This window comes from Loxodonta africana, chromosome 14 (genome assembly GCF_030014295.1).
Source record: "Loxodonta africana isolate mLoxAfr1 chromosome 14, mLoxAfr1.hap2, whole genome shotgun sequence".
In the NCBI taxonomy this organism is placed as follows: domain Eukaryota; kingdom Metazoa; phylum Chordata; class Mammalia; order Proboscidea; family Elephantidae; genus Loxodonta; species Loxodonta africana.
In genome coordinates this window covers 72,732,856-72,760,625 of record NC_087355.1, presented here as the reverse complement: position 1 = coordinate 72,760,625, position 27,770 = coordinate 72,732,856, and the positions used below count along the sequence as shown (strand labels likewise).

At 47.4% G+C, this 27,770-nt stretch overlaps 1 protein-coding gene across 14 annotated transcripts in view; it reads right to left on the bottom strand.

The window, feature by feature from the left end:
* ZHX2 (zinc fingers and homeoboxes 2) overlaps positions 1-27,770 on the bottom strand; it is a 196,388-nt gene that overhangs the window by 88,150 nt on the left and 80,468 nt on the right. For 7 of the 14 annotated variants that reach the window (XM_064268032.1, XM_064268034.1, XM_064268031.1 and 4 more), the window contains one exon: positions 15,331-15,401. The gene's annotated coding sequence lies outside the window, so the exon portion shown is untranslated. Of the gene's footprint in view, positions 1-15,330; positions 15,402-23,201 lie in introns of all 14 variants that reach the window. The other 7 variants (XR_010317826.1, XR_010317825.1, XM_064268029.1 and 4 more) reach the window with 3 other exon arrangements.

Genomic DNA, 27,770 nt, shown 5'->3' with positions numbered 1-27,770 from the left:
AATAAATGATTATCATTGTCCACCACTGGGTTTGTTTGTTAGAAGCTCTACTGTGGCAATAAATAATGGATACACACATATATATTAAAAAAATGTTGTACACTATGGCGCTGACTCTATTTTGTTACACGATTCAAACCTTCTTCTCTGCCTTTTTCTTTGCTTTTGGAGGCAGTGGCAAGAAATGTTTTTATTTTTCATACAAATACACAGTCAATACAGACATTCTTATATTGTTTGTTGTTGTTAGTTGTTCAGTCCATTCTGACTCACAGTGACTCTATCTGACAGAATAGAACTGCCCCCAAAGAGTTTTCCAGGCTGTAATCTTTATAGGGGAGCCCTGGTGGCACAGTGGTTAAGAGCCTGGCTGCTGACCAAAAAGGTCGGCAGTTCCTATCCACCAGCTGCTCCTTGGAAACCCTATTGGGGCAGTTCTACTGTGTCCTACAGGGTCACTGTAAATCAGAATCGACTCAATGGCAACGGGTTTGGCTTTTTTTTTTTTTTTTTAAATCTTCACAGGAGCAGATTGTCAGGTCTTTTCTCCGGCAGAGCCACTCGGTAGGTTCGAACTGCCAGTCTTTCAGTTAGCAGCCGAGCGCTTAACAGCTGTATCACCAGGGCTCCATTCTCTTATTACTCCACCCAATTAAATCCTGACATGAATAAATGTAAAACTAAACTTTGATCTCCCTTAGGTCTCACTCTTCCTCTTCTAATCCACTTATTTTAAATAAAAATCCAATGTATATTTTATATAGAAATGTCATATTTGCTTAAGGTAAGCTTCCACCACTGCCGATGGCCTGCCTTTTGAATACAGGTAGTCCCCGATTTAGGAAGTATTCGACTTCCAACAGATGGTCTTTTTTTTTTTTGTTGTTGTTGTTTGTACATCTTATCATAATTAGTATGTACTACATACAATGTTGCAGTGAGTAATTTGCTAATGTTATCATTCTCATACCAGCCCTCAAAGACAAGGATTGGATTTATAAAGATACTAATAGTAAAAGACAATAATAATTAAAACTAAAGAAAAAAAAATGAAGTGTTCGGCTTCCATCAGAAGCGATTTAAGACAAAGTTGTCAGAACGGAACCCCAACGTAAATCGGGGCTACTTGTAATCACACCAAACTGGGCTTCCTTCTCCAAAGGCAGCTGACGCTTTCCTCGCTCTAGGCTTAGCTTCTAGTGGAGTCCCGCTCCTTAGAATTGCTCCTCTCTTTTCAAATGCCGTTCTCTGTCCAGGAAAACCACGGCCTTCAAGGTATCTACAGCCACTTTCCCCAGGCAGCCCTCCCCAGAGCCGGCCAACACTGCAAGCCTGTGCTCCCATAGCAACGCATGCGTGCCCCCGGAGGGGCCGTACCACGTGTTCGCATAGCCTCAGGTGTGCGCCCAGAGGGGCCTTACCACGTGTTTGCATAGCATCACATGTGTGTGCCCGGAAGAGCCATACCACGTGTTCGCACAGCATCACATGTATGCGCGCAGACGGGCCACACCACGTGTTCGCATAGCATCACATCCGTGCGACCGGAGGGGCCGTACCACGTGTTCCCATAGCATCACGTGTGTGCGCCCGGAGGGGCCTTACCACGTGTTTGCACGGCCTCATGTGTGCGCCCAAAGGGGCCGTACCACGTGTTCCCATAGCATCATGTGTGCGCCCGGAGAGGCCTTACCACGTGGAACGCATAGCATCACGTGTGCGCCTCAAGGGGCAGTACCGCGCGCTCGCATAGCACCACACATACGTGCCCTGAAGGGCCATGCCACGTGCTCATACAGTACCACACGTGTGCCCCGAGGGGACGTACCAAGTGCTCACATAGTACCACACGTATGTGCCCCGAGGGGCCATGCCGCCTGCTTGCATAGCAGCACACGTGTGTGTCCTCAGGGGCCGGGCCGCGTGCTCGCATTGCACCGCACATGTGTGCCCCGAGGGCCTGTACCACGTGCTTGCAGAGCACCACATGTGTGTGCCGGGAAGGGCCTTGCAGAGTGCTTACATAGTGCACGTGTGCGCCCCGCGGAGCCCCACCAAATGCTCACATAGCACCCCAAGTGTCCACCCCGCGGGGCTGTACTGCGTGTTCCCATAGCACCACGTGTGCCCCCGAGGGGCCCTGCCACGTGCTCGTATAGGACACATGTGCATCCTGCCAGGCTTACCACCTGCTCCCATACTACCATACGTGTACCCCACTCAGGGCCATACTCCATTCTCACATAGCACACGTGTGTGCCCTGTGTACTGTGTCTTGTGATGACACAAAAGACTCAAAATGCTCCTCCTGGCCTCCTGACCTTGGGCAAGTTTTCCAACCTTTCTGAGCTTCCATTTCCTCCCCTGCAAGGTGAGAATAACATCTACTTCAAAAACAGCCCTAGTGGTGCAATGTTTAAGTGCTTAGCTGCTAACCAAAGGTTAACGGTTGGAACCCACCAGCGGTTCCTCGGAAGAAAGACCTGGCAATCTGCTTCTGTAAAGATTACTGTCAAGAAAATCCTATGGGGCAGTTCTGCTTTGTCACATGGGGTTGGCTAGGAGTTCAAATCGACTCGAGGGCACCCAAGAACATCATCTATCTCACAGGGTTGCTGTGAAGATAAATGAGATCATCTGATTCCAACACAGAGCACAGTGCCTGGAGTACAGTAAGCACTTACCAGATGTTAGCTATTATTTTAATTGTATGCACAGTACCTTGGGAATATGATAGCCTGGCTAGCATTTATTTATAATAAATAAATTATAAATTATTTATACTTACTATGGTGTCCCACAGTGCTTAAGAGCTCAGTTGCTAACCAAAAGGTCGGCAGTTTGAAGCCACTCGTCAAGCCTTGGAAACCCTATGGGGCAGTTCTACTCGTCCTAGGGTTGCTATGGGACAAAATCGACTCAATGGCAACAGATGTGTGTGGTGTGTGTAATGGGGTCCCTAGGTGATGCAAATGAGTTAATGTAATTGGGTGCTAACTCAAAGGTTGGAGGTTTGAGTTCACCCAGAGGCACGCTGGAAGAAAGGCCTGGCAATCCACTTCAAAAAAATCAGCCATTGAAAGCCCTATGCCCCTGAAGTCTTCTTAAAACCAAACTTAACTAGTAAAGAATGTCTGCCTTGAGCATTATGCTCTTTTAACATCTATCCATATGGAATCAAACTGACAATAGCAACTTCGGGGACACTGAGTTTATGTTAATGCAGGAGGAATAACTCAGAAAAGGACGGTGAGAATGGTCACACAACTTGAATGTAATCAATGTCACTGAATTGAAAATGGAGAAACTTGAGTTGGTGTGTATTTTTCTTGTGCATATTCTCCCTAACAACAAAATAAAATAATTAAAAAAAAGAAAATCCTATGGAACACAGTTCTACTCTGACACACTTGGGGTTGCCATGGGTCTGAACTGACTCAACAGCAACTTTCTTTCTTTTTTTTTTTTTAATATGCCCATTGTTTTAAGCATTTTAAGCACTGTTTTAGTATGGGTTTATCTCACTTTGAATGTCAGGATAACTGATAATGTAGTGCTATTATCCCCAGTTTATGGATGAGGAATCTGAGGCACACAGAGAGGTTAAGTAACTTAACCCATGTCACACAGTTAATTGGCTACCATTATAACACTCTCCCTGCTTTATTATATTTGCTCATCTTTCTCATTCAGGATCTAGAACGAATAACTGATCTTTGCACAGGCCTGGTACACATTTGATCATCACAGTGGTGGAGGCTGCCACAGAGTGGTCTGTGTGCCTGGGGTCTTTTCCCTCTTGGCATTCACCCCCTGGAAGGCAGAGGACTGGGTCCCCCAAACCCTGCACCTGCTTGTTAGTGAATAAGCTGGGCAGGACCAGATGGTGCCTTAAAGGATATGTGGCTCCTTCCCACGCTAGCACACACATGCTCTGGGCTCTCCACTCGCTGTCTTACAATCCTGCTTGATTCAAGACACAGGAAGCAAATAAGGCTTTCAGCAGTCTCAAGCAAGTAGGGGTGAAATTAGTGGATCACTGTACAAAGGAGTGTTTAATAATGCTATCACGCTACCCTGTCCTCACAGAGCCGTTGTGACATTCTGCATTAAAAAAGTGACAACCCTCAATTGCTGTGTGTAACTGAGGCCTCACGTAGGCTCCCAGCTTCAGAACACTGGCATTTTCTGGCCACTAATGGCACATGGGGCTAAGGGAAACTGCTGGCTCCATGCACACATGTCCTCATAGGCTCCTCCAAGCCCTTTGTAGGGCTGCTGCTCTTCTACTCGCTTGTCAGGAACATAATTTTCATTAAATATTAAGGAGCTGTTTGTTAAAGTAATGTCGTCATGGTAACCGGGTGTAGGGGGGCAATGAAATAGTCTGGTGCTGTTGAATGGCAGCATATTAATCAAGTGCTCGCTACTATTTAATGAGCTTCCCTGTGAACCTCCTGGTAACAATGCATTTGGAGGATCCAGGGGCGTGGGGGCTGCCCTAGGTGTCAGTGTCAAAGATGTGGGCTCGTCCACGCTCCCGGTGCTGTGCTGTGCTTGCCGGACAGATGGCTATGGATGAAGGCCGGAACCAAATTACAGATGTTTGCCTCAGAGCTGTTCCTGACAGCTCTTCTTTTTTTTTTTTTGCCAGAACTGAGAAAAAGAGAGGCCAGGGAAGTTAAAGAGGGAAGGCCTGGCCAAAGATCTCTTGCCTGGAGAGAGCTAATGGCAACTGTAGGGAGGAAGTGTAGAAGAGTTTAGTCAGATTGCCTGGGTTCCAATCCCGGCTCCATCCCATCTCACTGTACCACTGTGGACGAGTGACCCTCAAGCAGTCTCTATTTCTCCACATGTAAAAGGGGGTTCATAACTGGGCTCACCTCAGAGGGTTGTTGAGAGGATTGAAGGGGATGAAGCTCTTACCACCGTGCTTGCCCAGAGTAAATACTCAGTCGATGGTGACACCACTACTACCGGCCCTGCTGCTGCTACAACTGTCAGTAAAGCCACTGCTGAGGGAACGCCCCACGGTGCTTTCACAGTCTCACAGGCTAACTGGTCCCCACCACCCAACGCAGGACCCAAACCCACGTCTGGGTGACTCTACCTCTGTGTTCTTTCTGGGGTCCACAGACTTTTTTTTGTAAACGGCCAGATGGTAAATATTTTTGGCTTTGTGAGCCACATGTGGTCTCTGTCATATATTCTTCTTTGTTTTTCTCTTTACAATCCTTTAAAAATTTAAAACCATTCTGAGTCATGGGCTGCACAGAAACAGACAGAGTTGGCTGGCTCCTGCCTTGCTGCCTCAGAGGGAAAGGAGGGAAAACAAAGTAAAAGGAGAGACAGCTAATGGGTTTTTCTCTCACTAAAAGAAGGGCAGGGGTTGAACACATACATTAAAAAACCAGGGTCTTGGGATTTGTGTTACTTTAAATATCAAAAAAGCTAGCCATGGTGGCGTAGTGGTTAAGAGCTTGGCTGCTAACCAAAAGGTCCAACAGACACTCCTTGGAAACCCTATGGGGCAGCTCTACTCTGTCCTATACGGTTGCTATGAGTCGAAATTGACTCGACGGCAACAGGTTTTTTTTATGGTGATCAATTAGAGCCTTGTCGTGCCCTTTTTACACTTGAGGAAAGAGACACAGAGAGGTGGGGTGGCCTGCAAAGGTCACACAACTAGTAAGGGACAGAGCTGGGACATATACACAGGCAGTCTGGCACTTGAGAACTCTCCTCTTATGCCATTCAACTCTACCACTGCAGAAAAGACTTTCCATCATTCTGAAGCTCTAGACACCCTCCAGGAGCTGACTCTGAGCATGGACTTCGGATGGGGTCTTAGAGATCTGTGATGCAGCCCTAACTTCACCGCTTCCTGGGTCTGTGACCTTGGAAATGTTTAACTTTTTGGTGTTCCGGGTTCCTCAACGGTAAAATGGTGATATTCACTGTCCCCCCACCCCCTTGGGTGGTTCTGATGATTAAGTGAGTTAATGCATGTAGAGGACTTAGCAGACTGCTCTCCACATGGCAAGTGCTGGATACACGTTAGAATGGATGATTATTACAACAGTGATTGGCAAAAGAATGGTCTCCCAAAGATGCCCAGGTCCGAATCTCCAGAACCTGTGAATATTACCGTTCATGGCAAAGGGATTAAAGACTGCAGATGAACTAAGGTTGTTAATCAGTTGACCTTTAAATAAGGAGAGGACCATGGATTATCCAGGTGGACCCAATGTAATCACCAGGCAAGAATCAGGGTCAGAAAGACTCCACAGGCCATTGCTAGCTTTGAAGTGGAAGGGGGCCGTGAGCCAGGGAATTCGGATGGCCTCTAAAAGTTGGAAAAGGCAAGAAAACAGATTCTCCCCTAAAGACCCTAGAAAGGAACATAGCCCTGTTGACACTTTGCTTTTAGCCTGGTAAGACCCACGACTTCCAGAAGGTAAGATAATAAATTCATGTTAACCAGAGCTGGGAGTGCCGCCTGAATTAAAAGTAGCATCCTTTCTCTGCACATCCATGCTGCTGCTGCTCGGTCATCAACCGTTTATGGAGTACTGGGCAGGTGCCAGGTAGGGGCAAGGGTGGATTAGCCAACAGGCAAGGTAAGGACAGTGCTTACCCTGCTTACCGGATCATCTGTAGTGAACAGTTTCACGATTTTCCACCACATCAAAGATTTTGCCTCTAGGTATGGCTGGCATCTGTCTCTCTCCCAAACCCACAGCACCTTTCTACAGAATCAAAGCCTCTTTTTCAAATTTACCTCCTGACAGGGACAGATTACCCAGTGAGCAAGTAAGCACCGGCTTACTTGTGCTTACTTCCTAATCTGCAGTGACAAATTTCACACAGGCTTCACGTGGTAATCCAACCCTGGGTAGGGGCTGCACTGGCTATCTGCAGGGGTGGGAGGAAGAGAAAGCACTCAAGGGGACATCGTCCAGCTCCCCTGGCAGAGATGACACACCTGCAGGTAATTACAAAAGGTGTGCTAAGTAAGCTAGAGAAGGTGGGCCCACGTGTGGAATATCACTTCTGTGAAAATATTCACTACCTAGACGTCACTTTCACATTGTCCTTGAACGTAAGGGCCTGCCTCAGGTTCCATGCTCCTTGCTGGGTGTCTTCTGAGAATTACAGTCACTCCTTTATCTTAACTACTAAGTACTTAAGGGTGATTAGTGGTAGAATTCTTGCCTCCCATGCAGGAGACGCAGGTTCGATTTCTGGCCAATGCACTTCATGCACACCTACCACCCCTCGGGGGCCTACATATTGCTATGATGGTTGAGCAGGTTTCATTACGGCTTCCAGACTAATTGACTAGGAAGAAAGGCGTGGCGATCTACTTCCGGAAATCAGCCAGTGAAAACCCTATGGATCACAACAGTCTGATCTGCAACTGATCATGGGGATGGTGCAGGACTGGGGAGCATTTTGCTCTGTTGTGCGTGGGGTCGCCATGAGTCGGGCAACTCGACAGCAGCAAACAACAACTAAGCAGTTACTGCTCTGCAAGACTCACATGTGGCACTTTGGTCTTGGTCGCTTTCCTTTGATCAGTTTTCCTTCATCTATCCTCAGCCCGTGTGGCCCCCCTGTCCCAGGCTTGGCCAACAGCACGGTCCACCCACTGGGCACAGCAGTTGGCTTAGGGATGGACATGTGACCCTAGTCTCTCAATTCCAGGGCATTTACTGGAACTGACGTTCATGGAAGCAAAGCCTGATTTCTGCCGGGGTGCTGAGAGGAGAATGTACTGGCTATCGTGGCCACCCTGCCCCCACGCAGGGGCCGGGGGAGAGGATCTGTCTGGATGGAGCGCACACAGAAGAAAGCTGAGCTGAGAGATGGAGAGAGATGACGCCTGCTGACATTGTTGAGATCCCGCTGGGCTCAGAGCCAACCCTGCTCAGACTTTTCAATTACAAGAACTGCCTTTTTGTTTTACACTTCTGTCAATTTGAATTGGATATCAATCTTGTAACCAAGAGTCTGACTAGCATAATCACATATTGACTTAAGTGTTGCTATCTAATAGTTGCAGGTGTTATAATTTCCTTGGCCAATAAACTCTGGGCTTGCAAATAACATGGGATGGGCGTAGGGTCAAGTTCTAGATGGCCAGCAGGGAAATAGTGGGATACACTTCTTGCTTCTCTCTTCATTTCTGTTTTAACTTAGATACATGGAGTCCGTTCCTGCTACTGGAGGAAGGAGCAAAGAACCCCTCCCATACTACTGAATGGTGGGCCTGGCTTAAACTTGTACCCGAATCTGTGGAAGATCCAAATCCCTTATCATGGAATTATAACCATTAGGGTTGAGTGAATTTCATACTAGCAGCATTGGGTAGCATCTGGGGCGGCTGTAGCTGGTGTCCAGACTGAACTTCTTCTGCTCTTGCCTCTTCCATGTTGATGCTGTCCCAAGGTTCTGTCTTCAGCCTAGCTGGCTGGCTGGAAGCTGTCCCTGACAGAGCCCAGTCATCCCCCTGGCCTCACCTGCCTTCTCCAACAGCTGTCTATCTTCATTCTTTCCCAACAGGCCTGAGGGATGTGGCACGTGCCCTTTGGAAATGGTATTGCCCACCCACACTGATTTTCCATAGCACGAGGGTGTGTGGGGGGCTGTATCACAGGCAGGGAGGAAGATGCAATTAAAAAGAACCCAGGTGATGCTCATGTCTTCCGCCCCCAGGAGCATGCCCACCAGGCTGATAATCACTGGCCGATATAATGATGACTCCCAACTCATCTAGCCTGTCCTGAGCTTGCTTCTGTGTTCCAGGCTCATGTTGGACATCTCCACCGGGATGATGATGATGCAAATAATAATATTAAAATCAATACTAATACAATGTAATCAGTGTAATAAACTCATATCTTTGAGAACGCACTCTGTGCCAGACATCATTCTTAACACATTTCATGTATTGATGCTAACAGTCCTATCGGTGAGGAAATAATAACAACTGCACAATCCCCATCTTGCAGATGAAGAAACAGAGGCTCAGAGAGTTAAACGACACCTCCAAGGCCACACAGCTAGAAGGTGGCTGAGTCAGGATTTGAATTCAGGCCATTTGGACTCCCAAGCTACCTGCTTAATCCTGGTCTACACTGCCTCCCATGCCCCGGGTATTCTACAGGTGTGTCAAACTCAACATTTCTGGAGTGGAATGGACCATCTTCTGTATCATCCATGGCTTTTTCTGTATCTGTTCACTTCGGTGCTTAGCAGGATCCCTCTCTTTTCCGATTCCCAAGGCAGGAGCCTGGGACACACGCCTGACTTTTCTTTCCTCACTTCCCATGGTCAAGTATAGCCAATTCTTTCTTTATTGGTGATTCCTCCCACGCTGCTGTGACTGTCTCGGTTCAGATGGTCACTCCCTTTCTCCAGGCCATCCTAATGGCAGCCTCCTGATGGCTGTCCTGTCTTTAATCTCTCCTACCTGCAGCCCACCCTCTGCAGCATCGCCATCTTGCCTTTCTAAACCCAACATCGCCCCACATCACTCCCATAGTTTTGAACCTCTGAAAGCCGCTTACTGTGTCCTGCAAATAGTGCTTCCTGAGCAGGGTATTCGAGGACCTCTGCAGCTTCACTCGCTAAACCTGCCCATCTCCACCGTCTCACTGGAGTGTTAATGTACTGATTCACGTAACAAAAGCATCTGCCCATGGGCATGTCAGGACCCTCGGAGCATCTGCTGCTGCCCGCACACGACGGAGAACAGAGAAACTCAAGCTGAAGAGTTAAATGGGCATTGGAGAAAGTGTCACTGACACTGTCAGGTATAAAATGGAAGAACTCTGAAAAACTTAACAGGGGTCATTTGCAAGGTATCCTATTTTAAAAAATCTATCTGTAGCATCATTTTCTAGAACATATTGCAAGAAGAAAGCTAGGCTTTCAGTACTAATATGGATGGGAGGTGACACAAGGTGACAAGAAATAGCATTTATTGACCATCTTTTGTGAACAAGATGGCAGGCTGGGATGAAACTTCCGCATTTCATCCCTCAAATAACTCTGTGAGGTGTATTTTCTTCTCCATTTTACAGCTCGGGCAACTCAGGAGAAACCCAGTTCTGAACTATTTGTCTCATCTTCTGCACAGATCTCTGGGAAACAGCTCATTCCCAGCTAGTTCAGTGACGTCCCTCTAATTCAAATTCCCTGGAAATGTGAAATATAAAAAAACTACCCATTAAATCACTTTTTACTTTAAACAACACCCTGCTTTCATTACAGCATTGGCAGTGTCCATTTCTAAGTAAGTGCTCTAGAAGTACAGGCCAGGCGTGCTGCGTCATGCGATCAAGCCTTTTAAACCAGGGCTTCGAACCGGTTCAAACGGTTCAGTCATGCCCAGAAAGTGAAACCAGAAGAGACCCGAATTTTTAAAATTTGGGTGATCTGGAACCATAACCGGAAAAGGGAAAGTTACTGGCTAAAGCCCTGGAATGCGAGACTCAGAAGAGGCATAGTGAGCATTTCAGGAGCCTGGTGTGTGAGACCGGAGTATCGGCAGGACTGTGGAAAGCGACATGCATTCAAAGTGGCGCAGTCGGCCGCCATCTTTGAGCAGGGCACCGCTGTTTCCGACTCTGTGCAAAATCTGATAGGCGTGAGAGGATGCCCCTTGTTTTCTGACAGGGAGATTAAGTTTCCAGAAAGGATTCGACAGCAACTTTCCCTATTTCGGCTATGGTTCCTGTTCACCCAAATTTTAAAAATTTGGGTCTGTTCCGGTATCGCTTCCTTGGCCATGACTGCACCAGGAAGAGCTGGTTCGGAGAAAAAAAAAGAAGCCCTGTCTTAAACACACAACCCTGCGGCTCCTACATCAGCACCAGTCAACTAGTTGGGCTCGGCTCACTCTGGGTACTAAATGCTAAGAAAGCTTCCTGTGTGTACAGCAAACACCTAAAATTAAGATTTCTTTTACTCACTCAGGTTGGTCCTAAAGGAAGTCTAGATTAATGAGGCCTTCCTGTGCTTTGCTTCTCTGCTGTAAAACAAGGCTGCTGATAGAAAACCACGAAGTGTGAGAACAGGCAGGGGCCTCAGATAGTGCTTCGTCTAGGGAGGGCAGAAAAAATTGCCCCATTTACTATAGTCTTCCTTCTTGCTCCCTTGGCAGATGTCACTAATTGTATGTAGCGTACCTTTTCCTGGATATGCCTCAGAATCCTTCTCAACACAATGTCCCCGGCAGCTAGGACCAATTGATCGGAGTAGGCAGATGAAATCTATTTGATACTCCTGATTTAGCCCAATCATCTCATTTTAACAGAGGTGGAACAGAGCTGAGTAGGCCCACATGACTGGTCCATTTAGCAGCAGAGCCAGGAATTTGAACCTCTTTCCTCTGACTGCTTTGCCTTTCAAGCTGCCCCAGGACATACCCCTCATCCCAGCCTCCTTCCCACCAAAGGTGAAAGTGAGGTTGTAGGCACTTGGTGGGTATATGTATAACTTAGATATCATGGGGGTGTACAGGGAAAAGAGGGTGGGTATGAAGGGCACTTGTCAGACCCCCAGACCCAGGGGCCATGCTTGTGTCATACATGATTTACAACACGTTTAAATGGCTTACGCTATAACCCTGCTACCCAGCTAAGGTCAAGGTGGTGGGGCAGGGAGCCAAAAAGTGGGCCCCTGAGCAAGCTCATTCAATAGTCCCAGGTATAGTACTAATGTGAGGAATATGACCCTGACAAATATTTCAGCCAAATACAATTTTTATTTGACATATGCTACAAATCCTGGGATAGTGGGTGGTGGTGCCTTTTGCAAAGTGCAGTATCGTTCTAAGAATCCAGTGCCAAGTTTTTCATGTTTCAGCCGAGGAGACTGCTAGAACCCACTGGGGAAAGGATGGGGAACTGACATTGACTGTAAGGATGCCAGACTCAAGATCAGGCTACCCAAGCTCGAGTCTTAAATTATTTTCCATCTATATTAACAGAATCTTTTCCTTGGGCCAGAGATCCTGGGTGGTGTAAATGGTTAATGTGCTTGGGTACTAACTAAAAGGTTGGAGGTTTGAGTCTACCCAGAGGCACCTAGGAAGAAAGGCCTGGTGACCTACTTCTGAAAATCAGCCATTGTAAACCCTATGGAGCACAGTTTTACTCTGACACACATGGGGTCATCATGAGCTGGAATCAACTTGACAGCAACTGTTCTTTTTGTTGGGGCAGTGCTTCTCAGGTCACCAGACCACCTCCAGGAGGAAAGGTGGCAAACTTGGGTGTTCCCATTCACTGGGTGAAAAGGAGGTTATGAGAAATCAAACCATTCTCCATGACCCCCTACCCCAACTAGTAATGAATGGTGGAGCTGGCTTAGAGGTCCTGTCTTCAGACCATAAACCAGGATCAACAATCAGAGGGAGAAAACAAACCAAAAAAAAATGGTGCTACCCTTGACCGCTTTGTCAAGTATCTCAGTTGTAGAGAATGTGCTCAGGAGAGAGATTGCTTCCTTGGTTGCCTCCTTGTGGGTAGGCCTCAGCTTGTCTCCCAGCCCAGGGTTCTATGCTCTGACCCATGCTATTTCCTGTCCCAGCCCTGACCCTTAGCCCAGAGTCATGTCCCACAACTAAAATCAGAATAAGGGCTAATCTTTACTGAGCACTTACTGTGTACTGGCACAAGGGCGAAACTGCTTTAGCTGAATTAATTCCCTGAATCCACACAGCCATCCTATGAGGCAGTTACTACTGCTATGCCCATTTTACGGATGAGACTGAAGCAAAGAGAGGTTGACAATTTCCCCAAGACCCCACAGCTACTGAAAGAGCCAGGCTTTGAGGCCAGGCAATGGGATTCTGGAATCCCTGAGTGGTGCAAATGGTTAACACACTCAGCTGCTGACTGAAAGGATAGAGATTTGAGTGTGCCCAGAGGTGCCTTGGAAGAAAGGCCTGGCAATCTACATCCCCAAAATCAGCCATTGAAAGCCCTATGGAGCACAATTCTACTCTAACACACATGGGGCCGCTCTGCTCTTAGCCAGAGACATCTCCTTGTACGGCCTCCCCATTGCTTTCCCTTTCGGTCATTCAACAGTCATCTGCTCTGCACCTACTATGTGCCGGGATTTATGGGTGTAAAGTCACAGCCTCTGTCCTCAGAGCCCAACTCCTGCTTGAGGACTTGGAAAGAAAGCGCCAAGTAATGGCTCAAATTCCCTGTGCAGCTCCCCCCGTCCCCTCCCCCTCGCCGCTGCACACCCTCCCCCACTGTGCCCCGCCCCAGTGTTCAGGGCTCCTGAAGAGATGCCTATATGCGCTTTGGCTGTCAAACCTGATGCTCACCCAGCTGTCAGTTTCCCAGAGAGCACTGCCCTCAGGGGCCGTTAGTGAACATTTACTGACCTAGACCCAGGAAGAAGGCCCCTTATAAAGCACAAAGAAAACTGTGCTCATTAGCCAGACCCTCCCAAGTGAAATGAGTGTCCCTCCTGGGTAATTTTCCCATTTGTGTCGGGTCGGGTGGGGTCGGGGTGCAATTCTCATGGTCAGTGGGCCAGGTTTTGGTCACTCGTGTGTGGTACCACCAGCCCCGCTCCTGCCAAAGGGCCCCAGTTTCTTTGGGGAAGCCATGATTCTCCTGCAGACTGTCTGCCCAGGTCACACCCACTTCTGTCTTCTGCAGGTCCTGGGGGGTCTCCTGCCATAGCATCTGTGCCTCTTCTTCTGGATCTTGGGCCAAATCCTTTGATGGGCTGACTAGCTGATGGACTAGCTAGCTGGTGGCTCTTTAGGTGGTCCCGGTATGGAAGAGAGCTCCTAGACCCCCTGATCAAAACTCCGGGCATGCTTTGTGAACCTATCACATGCATTCAGGTATTTGGGGTCACACCTATGATGTGTGCTTCTGTCTGGGGTTAGCTCTGCTACAGCTGGCCAATGGGTGACATGTCATGGGAGAGACTGAGGGTCATCTCATCCACTGGCTTCCCAATGGCTTTATAGAGGAAGAAAAAGTATTAGAGTGTATAGCTGTGACAGTGTGTCAGTGCATGGGCCAGAAAGTTCCATTTACTCACGCTGTCCCTGGCCTTGTCCCTCCTCCTATGGCCCCTTGGGGGTTCTAGATCACCACTGCAGTCTTCAAAACACTGCTTTAGTCAAAACTGCTCCCTTTTCAACCTTATTCACAAATGCTTAAATTCTACCAGCGATGAGCAACTCACTACTCAGTGACACCTATCTCACCTTCGCATAGATCTTTGGCTAGAATTTTTCCTCAGGTTGTGTCATGGATTGAATTATGTCCCCCTCAAAATATGTGTATCAACTTGGTTAGGCCATACTTCCCAGTATTTGGCTGTCCTCCATTTTGTGATTGTAATTTTATGTTGAAAGGATTAGGGTGGGATAATAATACCACCCTTACTCAGGTCTCCTCCCTGATCCAAGGTAAAGGGAGTTTCCCTGGGGTGTGGCCTGCACTACCTTTATCTCTCAGGAGATAAAAGGAAAGGGAAGCAAGCTGAGAGTTGGGGACCTCACGCCACCAAGAAAGCAGCACCAGGAGCAGAGCGCGTCCTTTGGACACAAGGTCTCTGCGCCTGAGAAGCTCCTCGACCAGGGAAGATTGAGGACAAGGACCTTCCTCCAGAGCCGACAGAAAGAGAAAGCCTTCCCCTGGCGCCGATGCCCTGAATTTGGACTTGTAACCTACTAGATTGTGAGAAAATAAATTTCTCTTTGTTAAAGCCATCCATCCACTTGTGGTATTTCTGTTATGGCAGCACTAGATGACTAAGACAGGCTGAGACAATAGCTGCCTACCTTCCTCTTGCCAGTGACAGTTTATCACATGTCCACAGAAAGCTTTCTCACTTTCTTTCAGTCATCTCTCCTCCTCAGGGCTATGGCTGACAGATTGGTGTGAGCCCCGTCCCCCTCCCCAACTCTGTTCCAAGAGTGAGTCCTCAGTGCTAGCCAGAAAAAAAAAAAAAAAAAAAATAGAAGTTCCCTGAAAATCACTCCATGCATGCCCTGTGGTTGGTGAGGCTGAGCAAAGGAAGGACAGCCCAGCCGCCTGCAGGCTCGTTGGCTCCTAGGGAGGGACAGGCAGGAATCTAGCTCATCCTGTGGAATTCACACCTGGATTCTCTGCATCGTGCTGTTCCAGGTGGGTCTGGCTGGAGACAATCTCAGAGTCGCAAAGGCCCAGCGGCCCTCCTGGACAGGACTCGGGCCCAGCTGCCCCTGCCCCTCCCATTCACCTCCTTTCCCTCTTGAAATCCAACCCAGGCCCCCAACCGCCAAACAACATCACTCACCAGTCCCGTATTGCTTACATCCTGGGAATCTTTTTACTATCTGGCTCCGAGAGCAGTCACTGCATCAAGACCTACAAAGAAGAGAAACTCGATATTAAAAGCCGGGCCGAGCCACTGGGTGTCCAACTCCATTTTCTAGCAGGACCGAGCCACTGGGAGACTGGGATGCAGGTGGGAAGGAGAAAGGAAGCGGAAATAGTGGGACCTGAGCTGCTCATTACACCGACCTCGGAATCTGTGGGCCTTGTGGAGATTCTGAGGGACAGAAAAAGAAAAAAAAAAAAAAAAGACCCTAACCCTGGATGATTCAGCAGCGTGGTGAGAAGTAGGCTTTCAGAAGAGCGAAACTAAAGGCCACATCTGAGGAGGAGGTGGAGGGGCTTCTTTTTTTTTTTTTTAACCTCACTCTCATTCTCCTTGAGCCTTTGGCGTCTATCCGAGCAGTGTGCCCCTCATGATTCCATCTTGGTAAGGGCAAAGGGAGGAAGCTTGGTGTACAGGCTTCATGCAGGGAAGATACTGCAATCCTTAAAACAAAAGCCCCAAACTGTATTTATATCCTGGGAGACTCCTGCCAAGTGAACCCGGTGTCTTTGAAAATTCCTTGGGCGAGCTGTAGCCAGAACGACCCTGCGTGTGCCCGGCTCAGGGGATGCGTTTGCGGCGTGGCAAGTCGAGACCTGAGCCCCAAGGTTTGCAGCCCACCTGCGCACACGTGCATGCGTGGAGCTGCGAGCCCAGCAGCTGCTCAGAGGACACTTGGCCCCCTCCCCACACCCGGCCTGTCACTGCAAACTCGAAACCTGTTTTTTCTTGTTTCCCTAAGAATTCTGAAGTAAGCTGAGGTCTCCCTATTCATCCCTCCTGTTCTCAAAGGAGAACCCACTGGCTGGGGAAAAAAATAATCTTAATGGGAATAGCTTCCTTTTACCGAGTACTTACCTTGCGCCAAGTACTTTACACACCTGATCTATAATCTTGCTATTCAAAGGCGATACCGCATCACCTGGGAGCTTGCTGAAAAGGCAGATTCCCAGGCCCCAGCCAGCCCTACGGAATCAGAATCTGCATTTTAACAAGACCCTCAGGTGATTCCTGTGTTAAAGTTTGCAAAGCCCTGATTTATAATCCTCTTAATTACGGGAAGAATCCTGGGTGGTGCCAATGGTCAATGCACTCAGCTGCTATGCTAAGTGAAAGGCTGGAGGTGCGAATCCACCCAGAGACGCCTCAGAAGAAAGGCCTGGGAATCTTCTGAAAAATTCCGCCATTAAAAATGCTATGGAGCGCAGTCCTACTCTGATACACATGGCATCCCCATGAGTTGGGATGGGATGGACAGCAGCTGGCTTTTTTTTTTTTTTAATCATGGAAGGTAGGACATAGTAGCCCACCCTCCAGGTGAGGAAGTGGGCTTCCAAAGTGAGCAGTTACAGAGCTGGTAGTGGCAGAGCTGATTCTAACCCATGTTCTTGTGATTGATTCGAAAAGTCTGTGCTCCTTCCCACGACACTCTTTTGGGGAAGCAAAATGAAAGGGCAAGGGGGCGGAGAGGCGGCTGTATGGAAAGGGCAAGCACGGGGTGGCCTCAGGCTCTGTAGAGGGGGCTCGCCTTGTACTGGACAGCCTCAGAGAGGGAGGTGTTGAATACTGGAGGTAGGTTTCCCGCCTCCTTGGGTTTGTCAAGAGCCAGCAAAATTCCCCAGTCAAAAGTTCTTGGCCTCCTTCCTACAGGGGAATTCAAGCTTCTGCATTTAATCCCAGTGACTAATTTATTTTGATTCCAGAGAGTTTACCTCTCTTGCCCACTGCCCTTAGAACTAACCATGCAGTGGGCCAGGAGGCCAGCTACCCTGAGTATCAGGCACTGACTTGTAGGAAGAACAATGATCTATAATGATAAGCCCTTTATAATTTAGAGAGAGCTTTTCACTCATGAGCTAATCTGCTCCTTAAAAGAACTTGGACAGTGTTACTAGCCCTATTTTACAGCTGAGACTGAGGTACAGAGAGGTTAAGTGATTTTCCTAGAGTCACACAGCTCTTGGACAGGCTGGGATTGAGGTCCTCTGACTCCAAACCCAGGGGTATGACCAGGGGAGAGCAGCTGCCCCCATGGGGAGGGGATGACATCACAGGTTTACGATGCTCTCGCTTAGTGTCACCCAACTCCATAAGGTTTTGCTCCACACTCATTAAGTACCCTCTGCTCCTAAGATGAAGGAAACCTGGTGGCTCCAATAGTTAAACTCCTGGCTGCTAACAAAAGGTTGGCAGTTCAAACCCACCCAGCAACTCTGAGGGAGAAAAGACCTGCAGTTTTACACTGTCATGGGGTCACTATGAATCTAAATCAACTTGACGGCGTCCAACAACAATAACAGCTGGTAAGGTGGGTTTATTGAATAGACTCATGGACCAAGAGGAAAATAGTCTACAACCCACATAAAATGCACAACGGATGTCTTTCTCAATATAAACTAGCCAACTGGCTTTCTTGGTTTATTTATCAAGTAGTCTTATATTAAAGCTGGTTCTACTGAACTTGCTTCCATAGGCAGATTAGCTCACAGGAAGTATACAGGGGAATAATGTCAATAAACTGTGGACGTTGCACTGGTTCATAGGCACATGTTCCCAGCACATTGATGTTTTACACCATGAGGTAACGGCGGCTGAACACACAGTACCCTAGCATGGCTGAGTGTAGTAAGCCAGGGAGGACGCCACACTGTCCATGGTACCTTCTTCCTCTTAGCTCAGTGCGGCCATGGGTTCTGTCTTGAAGTGCTTGTTGCTCAGTTCTCCCTGATCTTTGTGCAAGGGCCATAAGCTAGACCATCCATCTCTGACAATGCTACATTTTGGCAAAGCCTGCAACTGCCTTTCCACCTGTAACTTCTGATAAAGATAACTATCTGCTCCTGCCTCTATAACTCAGCAGTCTCAACCCTTCTTTATGCCTCCTTCTAAGGAGTTCCCCTTTTGTGTTTTAACATACAGCTCTGTAGTGACTGAGATCCTAAAGGTGCCTTTTTTTGTTTTTAAATTTAGCATGCCATTGTAATGTGCCAGTGTTATCACTAGGGTTGTGCTTTGTCACAGAGTTGACTGGGTTCTAAGTGGTCTGCTGCAACCCTACTGGTCCCCCAAACCCTATTATTTTTTAATTTTGCAGAAAGTGGGGTTTTATAGAAATGCATATATCATTTTACGGGGAAATGCCTATATAACGGAAGTTATAGCTACTAATCCGTACATAACTTAAATATATGTTTGTGAAATATATAATAAAAACCCATTGCTGTCAAGTCAATTCTGCCTCATAGCGACCCTATAGGACAGAGTAGAACTGCCCCATAGGGTTTCCAAGGAGCAGCTTGTGGATTCGAACTGCTGACCTACTGAATGGCAGCTGAGTTCATAACCACTGCACCACCAGGCTTCTAATATATATATATATATATATATATATATATATATATATATATATATATATAAAATATCTATCATTAAACATTAGATATATTATTAAATATATATTCGACGGCACTTGGGTGGTATATTATTAAATATTGAATATACTGAACACTCAATTTAACGATCATTGAAATCATTTGGAAACCCTGGTGGCTTAGTGGTTGAGAGCTAAGGCTGCTAACCAAAAGGCTGGCAGTTCAAATCTACCAGGTGCTCCTTGGAAACCCTATGTGGCAGTTCTACTCTGTCCTATAGGGTCGTTATGAGTCAGGATCGACTCAATGGCAGTGGGTTTTCTTTTTTTGGTTTTAAATGATGTATTGAGCCCTTGCACATAACTGAAAGGAGTCCTGATGATGCAGTGGTTAAAGCGCTCAGCTGATAATTGAAAGATCAGCAGTTTGAACCCACCAGCCACTCCATGGGAGAAAGATATGGCAGTCAGCTTCCATGAAGACTACAGCCTTGGAAACCCTATGGGGCAGTTATACTCCGTCCCACAGGGCCGCTATGAGTCGGAACTCAACTCGATGGTAACGGGGTTTTTTTTTTGTATATACCTGGTTCTATGATAAGCATCAGAAATACATACGTATATAAATAAGACCTAGTCCCTACCTTCTAGGAGTTTGGAGACCTGAGTCTGGTCCTGGTTCTCTCAGAGACTCTCCTAGAGTCACTCCCTCTAAAGTAGCTACATATGAATAATCACTTCTGGGTCCGCTGGGTGTGTGTAGTGTGTGTGGGTCTAGTAAACCAGAGTTTATGTCCTGAGGTGAGAATACTATATTGAGGTGAAAGAGCGCCCCTGTGGTGTATGGGAGAGGGAGCAACAAGGTCTGGCTGGGGCCGGTCCAGACTGGAAACAAGAGAGGACGGTCGAGCTCAAACAAGTCGGAAGATTCCTTGCTATTTCTGTGGAGCCCAAGCTTGGCCATCATTCTGTAAGCTGGAAATGCAGCCTTAAGTTGCCTATCTTTACCCCAGAAAATATTTCACCTTGGTCACTAATAACAACCTTTCATTCAAAAGAGCAGGAAGAAGCATCACTAGCTAATAACTAACACAATAGCCACTTCCTGAGGGCTCACTCTGCTTCAGGCACTGGGCCGGACTCTCCCTCCACTGGCTTACCTCTCTTTCCCAAAGCAACTCTGAAGAGCAGGTATTCATATACCATTCTGCATTTGAAAACCCGAATCTGAGAGAGATTGAGTAAACTGCCTGCAGCCACAAAAGTACAAAGTCCAGAGCTGGGGTCTGAACTCAGGCCTGACTGAAAATAATCTTTTCCCTTTTTCCCCCATAGTGCCTCTTAAACTTTGATTCCATGACTAGAGTTGCCGGCAAACTGAGCCATCTCTTCACCTCTTCAAGGAAGATCCCCAAGAGCACAGAGGTCTGTGGGCATAGCTCAATGTTTTGAATGTTCACAAAAATATTGAATTCTACTTTAGAATTGCTCTGTATTTGTTTCAAAATACTTTCCCATCAAAACTATCAAGTACCATCCATACTCCAGGAAGATGCCGGAAGGTGGTGTCTGCAGGGCCTGTGGAGGGAGGCGCATGGTGGGCAGCAGAGACTGGAAGCTGCTCACAGTGGCTGGAGCCGAGAAGGCCAGAGAGAGAGAGCAAGGGCCAGATCTTACAGGGACTTGAAGGCCTTGCAAGAAGTTGGGTCTTCAACATCATTTGTCATTAAAACCAAAACCAAACCACTGCCACTGAGTCGATTCCCTAGAGAGCAGAGTAGAACTGCCCCATAGGGTTTCCAAAGAGCGGCTGGTGGGTTTGAACTGCTGACATTTTGGTTAGCAGCCTTAGCTCCCATTAGTCATTAGAGAAGTGCAAATCAAAACCACAATGAGATACCACTTTTCACTAGAATGACTATTATAAAAGAACAACAGCTAAAAAAGGGAAAATTAACCAGTGTTGGCGAGGGTGTGGAGAAATTAGAACCCTCGTGCATTGCTGGTGGGAATATAAAATGGTGCAGCTGCTGTGGAAAAGAGTTTTGCAGTTCCTCAAAAAGTTAAACAAAGAATTACCATATGATCCCCCAATTCTACTTCTAGATATATATGTACCCCAAACACTTGAAAATAGCAACTCCAACATACTTGTACACCAATGTTCACTGCAGTATTACTCACAGTAGCCAAAAGGTGGAAACAACCTCAGTGTCCACCAACTGATGGATGGATGAACAAAGTGTGGTATATCCATACAATGGAGTATTATCCACCCATAAAGAGAAATGAAATTCTGATAAATGCTACAACATGGATAAGCCTTCAAAGCAGTATGCTATGTGAACTAAATCAGACACAAAAGGATAAATATTGTATGATCCTACTTATAAGAAATATCTAGAATAGGCAAATGCATTGAGACAAAAGTAAATTCGTGGTTATCAGGGGCTGTAGGAGAGGGAAATGTAGAGTTAAAAAAAAAAAAAGGAAGTTGGGTCTTTACCTGTGAGTGATGGAAAATCACTAAAGAGTTGGATTCTCAGTGTTGGCAGTTGCAGGTACACAGTGGCTATTATGGGTTAAATTAAACGAAAATCAAACCTGTTGTCACAGAGTCAATCCTGACTCACAGCCACCCTGTAGGACAGAGCAGAACTGCCTCATAGAGTTTCCAAGGAATGCCTGGTAGATTCAGACTGCCGACCTTTTGGTTAGCAGCTGTAGTTCTTAACCACTACATCACCAGGGTTTCCCATGGGTTAAACTGCATACCCTAAAAAGATATGTTGAAGTCCTAACACCCTCAGAACCTCAGCATGTGATCTTCTTTGCAAATAGGATCTTTGCAAATGTAATTACTGTATTTTTATACAAATAACATGGCCTCTACTTTTTTTTGCCAACTGCACCCTTCCCTTCTAGGTATTTTGGTAACAGCATTATGACAATTTTTTTTTTTTTTTTTACAGCAACATGTTTAAAAAAAAAAACAGCACAGTGAGCTTACAAAAATACCTGGGGGGAAGAGGGCTCAGCTGGAAAAAATGGTGGGTGTGCACGTTATTTGCGTAAAAACACAGTGTTAAGATACTGCAGTAGAGTGGAGTAGGGTGGACCCTAATCCGATATGCCCTGGTGCCCTTATAAGAAGAGACACAGACACAGAGAGGCACAGAGGGAGAATGGCTATGTGAAAATGGAGGCAGAGACTGCAGTGGTGTATCTCAAGCCAAGGAACACCAAGGATTGTTGGGAATCACCAGAAGCTAGAAGAGGGAAGGAAAGATCTTCCGCTAGAGCCTTCAGAGAGAGCATGGCCCTGCCAACACACTGACTGTGGACTTCTAGCCTCCAGAACTGTGAAACGGTAAATTTTTGCTATTTCAAGCCACCCAGTATTGTGTGACTTTGTTATGGCAGTCACAGGGTATGAACACAGTGGCCTCGAAAGTGATTATTAGATGGACGGATATACCTGACCTACCCTTGTCCCTTCCAGGTCCTGAGAAAGTCTGAGAAGCACTTCCTGGGATGCTGCCATCTTTATAAAGGGCAATCGCAGGGCAATCTGATTTGTGTAGGGAAAAATTCTGCCCGGGCACCTGGCCTAGGCCTGAGCTTTATTCTGTCAGGCCTCAGGGAAGCCTGGCTCCAGTGTGGCTCCTGGCAGATGTGAGGGGATGAATGCACCTTTGATTATAGCTCATGTTTCTGAGGAAAAGACACAGCTCCCTGGAGACTGGGAACCTATGAAAATGAACCTTTGCAAAAGAGATGTAAGTGAGCTGGAAACACAAGCCTTCTGGGCAGGCGGTGGTTTCTTTCTTTAAAATAAATAACAACAGCAAAGAGAGGATCGACCTGGGCAAAAGCTGGGCTCTTCATAATCCCTAACGGGCAGGAATCAAAGGGAAGTGGCAAAAGGTGACTGAGGAGACTCATCTGTGAGAAAGTTATACCTGGTTATGACATGCAGATGGAGGCAGGAGGATGAGAGCTGACGTTTATCACCGAGAGCAGGTATGTCTGCTCCCCCACCAGTGTGGAAACGCAGCTCCTAAGGACAATAACTTAACCCCCACCATCTGTCAGTCTGTCATACTGCGGTGGCTTGTGTGTTGCTGTGATGCTGGAAGCTATGCCAAAGGTATTTCAAATACCAGCAGGGTCACCCATGGAGCACAGGTTTCAGTGGAGCTTCCAGACTAGGACAGATAAGGAAGAAAGGCCCGGTGAGCTATTTCCAAAAATTAGCCAATGAAAGCCTTATACATCACAACAGAATATCGTTCGATATAGACATGTCATCAGGAAAGACCAATCGCTAGAAAAGGATATCATTTTTGGTAAAATAGAGGGCCAGTGAAAATGAGGGAAACCCTCACCGAGATGGATTGACACAATAGCCACATACTAACAATCATGAAGACGGTGCGGAACCGGGCAACGTTTCCTTCTGTTACACATAAGGTCGCCAGGAGTTGGAGCCGGCTGGATGGCAGCTAACAACAACAGGTCTTTGGCACAGGGAGACAACATGTTGGTTGGAGACTGAAAGATCCAGTTTCGAATTCGATTTCTGCCATATAAGAGCTTTGTGATCACAGACAGACTGTTTCATCTTCTCTGAGCCTTAGCTCTATCATCTGTAAAACGGGATTAGATAATATTATGACAGTAAGGTGCTGGGGTTTGAACCCCCACCTGTCTGAGTAGTTCCATTTTCCCCGTACTGCCTCCTAAACTTGGGACATTTCCCCCTCATGACTACCGGGCACATAAACCAAAACCAAAGCCACTGCCGTCGAGTTGATTCCTACTCATAGTGACCCTACAGGACAGAGCAGAGCTGCCCCGTAGGGTTTCCAAGGAGTGGCTGGTGGAGTCGAACTGCAGACCTCTTGGTTAGCAGCCACAGTCTTAACCACTGCTCCACCCGGGGGCTTAATAAATGCTGGGTCTGACTCCCTTCCTTTACACATCTCTTATCTCCCCAGCGTGCTTTGCAAAATTCTGGGTGTGCAGGAGGGGCTAAGGAAACACCTGTGCATTGGATCCTCCTACGTACAGCGACCGAGAATACAGAAGGAGAATGCAACTAGCTGAGTTATCTCACAACTGCAACCTGTTTCAAGCACATGATTAAATGTCTTAAGTATTGCTTGCCTTCAGGTCAAAACAAAATTTCTAGAGGTTTCCACTTTGCTCTAATAAATGATTCTTGCTAAACTCTTTTTTTTTTTTTAATTTTTTTTTTCTGTGTGTGAGAGCATAAATGTACTGACTCATAGCTGGAAAAACTCTCTCCCTAACACATTCCAAATTTGTCGAGTCACATGAATTGAGCAAGAGCACACAATGTGGCTGCTAGCCCCAAGCTGGCAAGCAGTTAAGCCAGCAACTGGGGCTCCATCTCTCCCTTCTCCTGCCCCCTCTGAGCAAAAGTGTAGCTGGGGAGGGATCTGCACTCGGCAGGGTATATGCAATGCAGAGCCAGGGAAAGCAAAGATGGGAATGGATTTGGCAACGAGGTAAAGGCAATCTGGAATCATGCAAGGTGGTGTAATATATTTTTGAAAAATCAAATGAGAATCTGCATATGGGATCACTGAAATTTAATAACAACCTCACTTACTGAGTCAAGTTTATGCCAGGCACTCTATCAAGCACCTTACACGCACTGACTCATCTACTCCTCACAGTCACTCTGTTAGGTGGGCACTGTGATTATCCTCAACCACCCGTCTGTCAGTCTGCAGTACTGTGGTAGCTTTCATGTTGCTGTGATACTGGAAGCTACGCCACTTGTATTTCAAATACCAGTAGGGTCACCCATGGAGCACAGGTTTCAGCAGAGCTTCCAGACTAAGATAGACTAGTTAGAAAGGCCGGGTGATCTACTTCTGAAAATTAGCTAATGAAAATCCTATGGATCACAAGAGAACGTTATCCAAGTTGCTTGCTTTGGACACGTCATCAGGAGTGATCAATTGCTAGAGAAGGACATCATGTTTAGTGAAGTAGAGGGCTGGTGAGGGTGAGGGAGACCCTAGGTGAGAAGGATTGCTGCAATAGCTACGATGACAGACCGGAACACACTGGTGATCGTCAGGATGATGCAGGATCCGGCAATGTTTCATTCTATTGTACATAAAGTCACCTTGAGTTGGAGTCAACTTGACATCTATCTGTCTGTCCATCCACCTACCTACGTATGATTATCCTCATTGTACAGAAAAGGAAACTGAGGCATCAATGCGTTAAGTAACTTGTCCATGGTCCCACAGTATGCAGATAGTGAAGCTGAGATTCAGCTCAGTCTACAGCAGGTGCTCTTACACTCCTGGCTATAGTCATTCTGAAATGAAAGAATTCTTTTGCACAGAAGAAAAAAAGCTGCATCTACTTCACAAATATCTACTCAATATTTAGACTACAAACATTGTACCAGATGTTGCAAGGGAGGCAGATGGTGGGCATGAGAAAAGTGGGGGCAATTTGGTTATGGCTTTCCCTGAGTTAGAAATCGGGAGAGGAGCTATGGCATATACTCAAATATATATACACAAATAATTATACCAAATGTAAGTGAAAACGCCCAAGACAGGATTGTAAAGTGTCATAGACGGGTAATGGGGATGACTCTGGCTCGGGTGATCTGTAAGGGCTTCCTGGTGGAGGTTTCATTTAAGCTGGATTGAAGGACGTATAGGGTCAGGCAAGTGGCAGCTAGAGGAGGTCTTGCCTGCTGAAAACACGTGAGTACACTCAAGTGGTTGATGCCCCTGGGAGCTCCTCTCTTAGTTGATTTGGGACAGCCTACTCTCAGGGGTGAAGGTCATCCTTGGGGTGCCCGAGCCTCAATGTCTGGCAGGTGGAAGGAGAAAAGGAGGCATCTGGGGACTAGAAGAAGATGGGAGTAGGCAGGCAGGACCTAGGAGCAGGAGTGGTAGACCTGCCTGGGGCCTGTTTTTCCTATATATAAACAAACAAACCAAACTGCTGCTGTCCAGTTGATTCCAACTCATAGTGACCCTATAAAGAGTAGAACTGCCCCATTAGGTTTCCTAGGCTGAAATCTTTACTGGAGCAGATCATCAGGACTTCTCTCCCATGGACCAGCTGGTGGGTTTGAACTGCCGACCTTTCGGTTAGCAGCCGAGCACTTAACCACTGTGCCACCAGGGCTCCTTCTCCTATCTACAGAGAGGGAAATACAGGAAGTGGTCCAGCTAGAAGGAACCTTGGAGAGCTCCCAATTTACTCCATCACTTTATAGATGAGGATACCAAAGGCCAGAGAAGCTGTGTTAATGGAAGTCCTTGGATTTGAATCCAAGTTTCTGGGACCGGAAGTCAGATGTCCCATCTCCTGACTCAGCTGCTTTCCTGCATACCCACACATCAAGGAGCATGCGGATCTTGGCTGGACATCCAGTAAGTGCTAGGCGCGTCGATAAAGGAGGGGAGGCAGAGGCCCATCAACCAGGCCTCAGCTCCCACTCGCTGGGGGTCCCAGGAGGCTGGGCCTTGGACCCTGAAAGGTACGGGCCTTGGACCCTGAAAGGTACAGCCCGGAGACCCTGAGAGGCACAGCCCGGGGACCCTAACCTAGGCACACCCCTCCAGCCACTCTCCTCTCTCGCCCCGGCGGGCACCTGCCCTCCGACAGCCCCTCACCTTAATGCTCAGGATGTGTCTGGGAAACCGTGCCAGGTTTCCCGCGGCCGTAACTGTGAGTCAGGCAGTTGCATTTCCTCCCAGGGCCTTCCACCGTGAGTGGGGAGCACATACCCTGACCGACAACCAGTGCCCCCCCTCGGTGTGACAGTGAGGCTGCTGTTGTGCTTGCTAGCCAGTGCTGAGCTCATCCATATGGCGCCTCGGCCTCCCCTTCCCCACTGGCCCCGAAACCGGCTCTGGCCGGGGCAGTCATTGAGGGTCTCTTAGATACCAGGCTCTCCCGGAATGCTCAGTCCCTCCACACATGTCCTCCTCCTCCTCTCTCCACGACTCCTACCTGCTCCAGCAGGTGGTAAGACCACTCTAGCCTCACTGATTTCTCGGTTGAACTCCTGCTCCAATTATAGTTGGCATTCCAGTTCAGCTGAGCATTATACCTGGAGAGCAGCGGTTCTGTCCCCCCTGCCAGAGCGGCAGACTCATAGTACAAGGCCACGTGTCACAACAACCATAATGAATATTCTTAGCCAACAAGGGCCTTGGGAGCCCTGGTGGTGCAGTGGTTAAGAGTTTGGCTGCTAACCAAAAGGTCAGCAGTTCGAATCCAGCTGCTCCTTGGAAATCCTATAGGGCAGTTCTACTCTGTCCTACAGGGTCACTATGAGTCGGAATCAACTCAACGGCAACGGGTTTGGTTCAGTCTTGATTTAGGGGCTTTGTGTGTGCCTGCCTCTGGTTCTTTGCACTGGCTGTTCCTCCTGCCTGGAATACTCTGCCCCCAAGTTTTCATCTGGCTGTCCACTTCTTGTCAAAGGCATCTTCCCAGAGGGGCCTTTACCCACCTCTCAACCTAACTTCCTCCCCTGCCATCCTCTATTTCATTACCTGTTTTTTTCCTTAGGTCCCTGGGTATTGCAACCAGTTAAGCACTCAACTACTAACTTAAAGGCTGGCTGTTTGAACCCAACCAGAGGCGCCTTTGAAAAGAGGACGACCAGGATCTGCATCCTGCATCCAGCGACCGTGATCTGTATCCGAAAGATCACAGCCTTGAAAACCCTATAAAGCAGTTCTACTCTGCACACATGGAGTCACTATGAGTCAGAATCAACTTGCTGCAACTGGTGGTTTTGTTTACTTTTTCTTCTAGCACATGGCCCGTTCTCAAATTATTTACTTGTCTCCCCCAAGAATGAGATCAAGGGGTCCACTCTGTTCACCACCAGTACCCCAAAGAGCACCCAGCATACACTATGTGCTCAATCAGTGCCTGCTGAATGAAGTGATGATGCGTGTGTGCC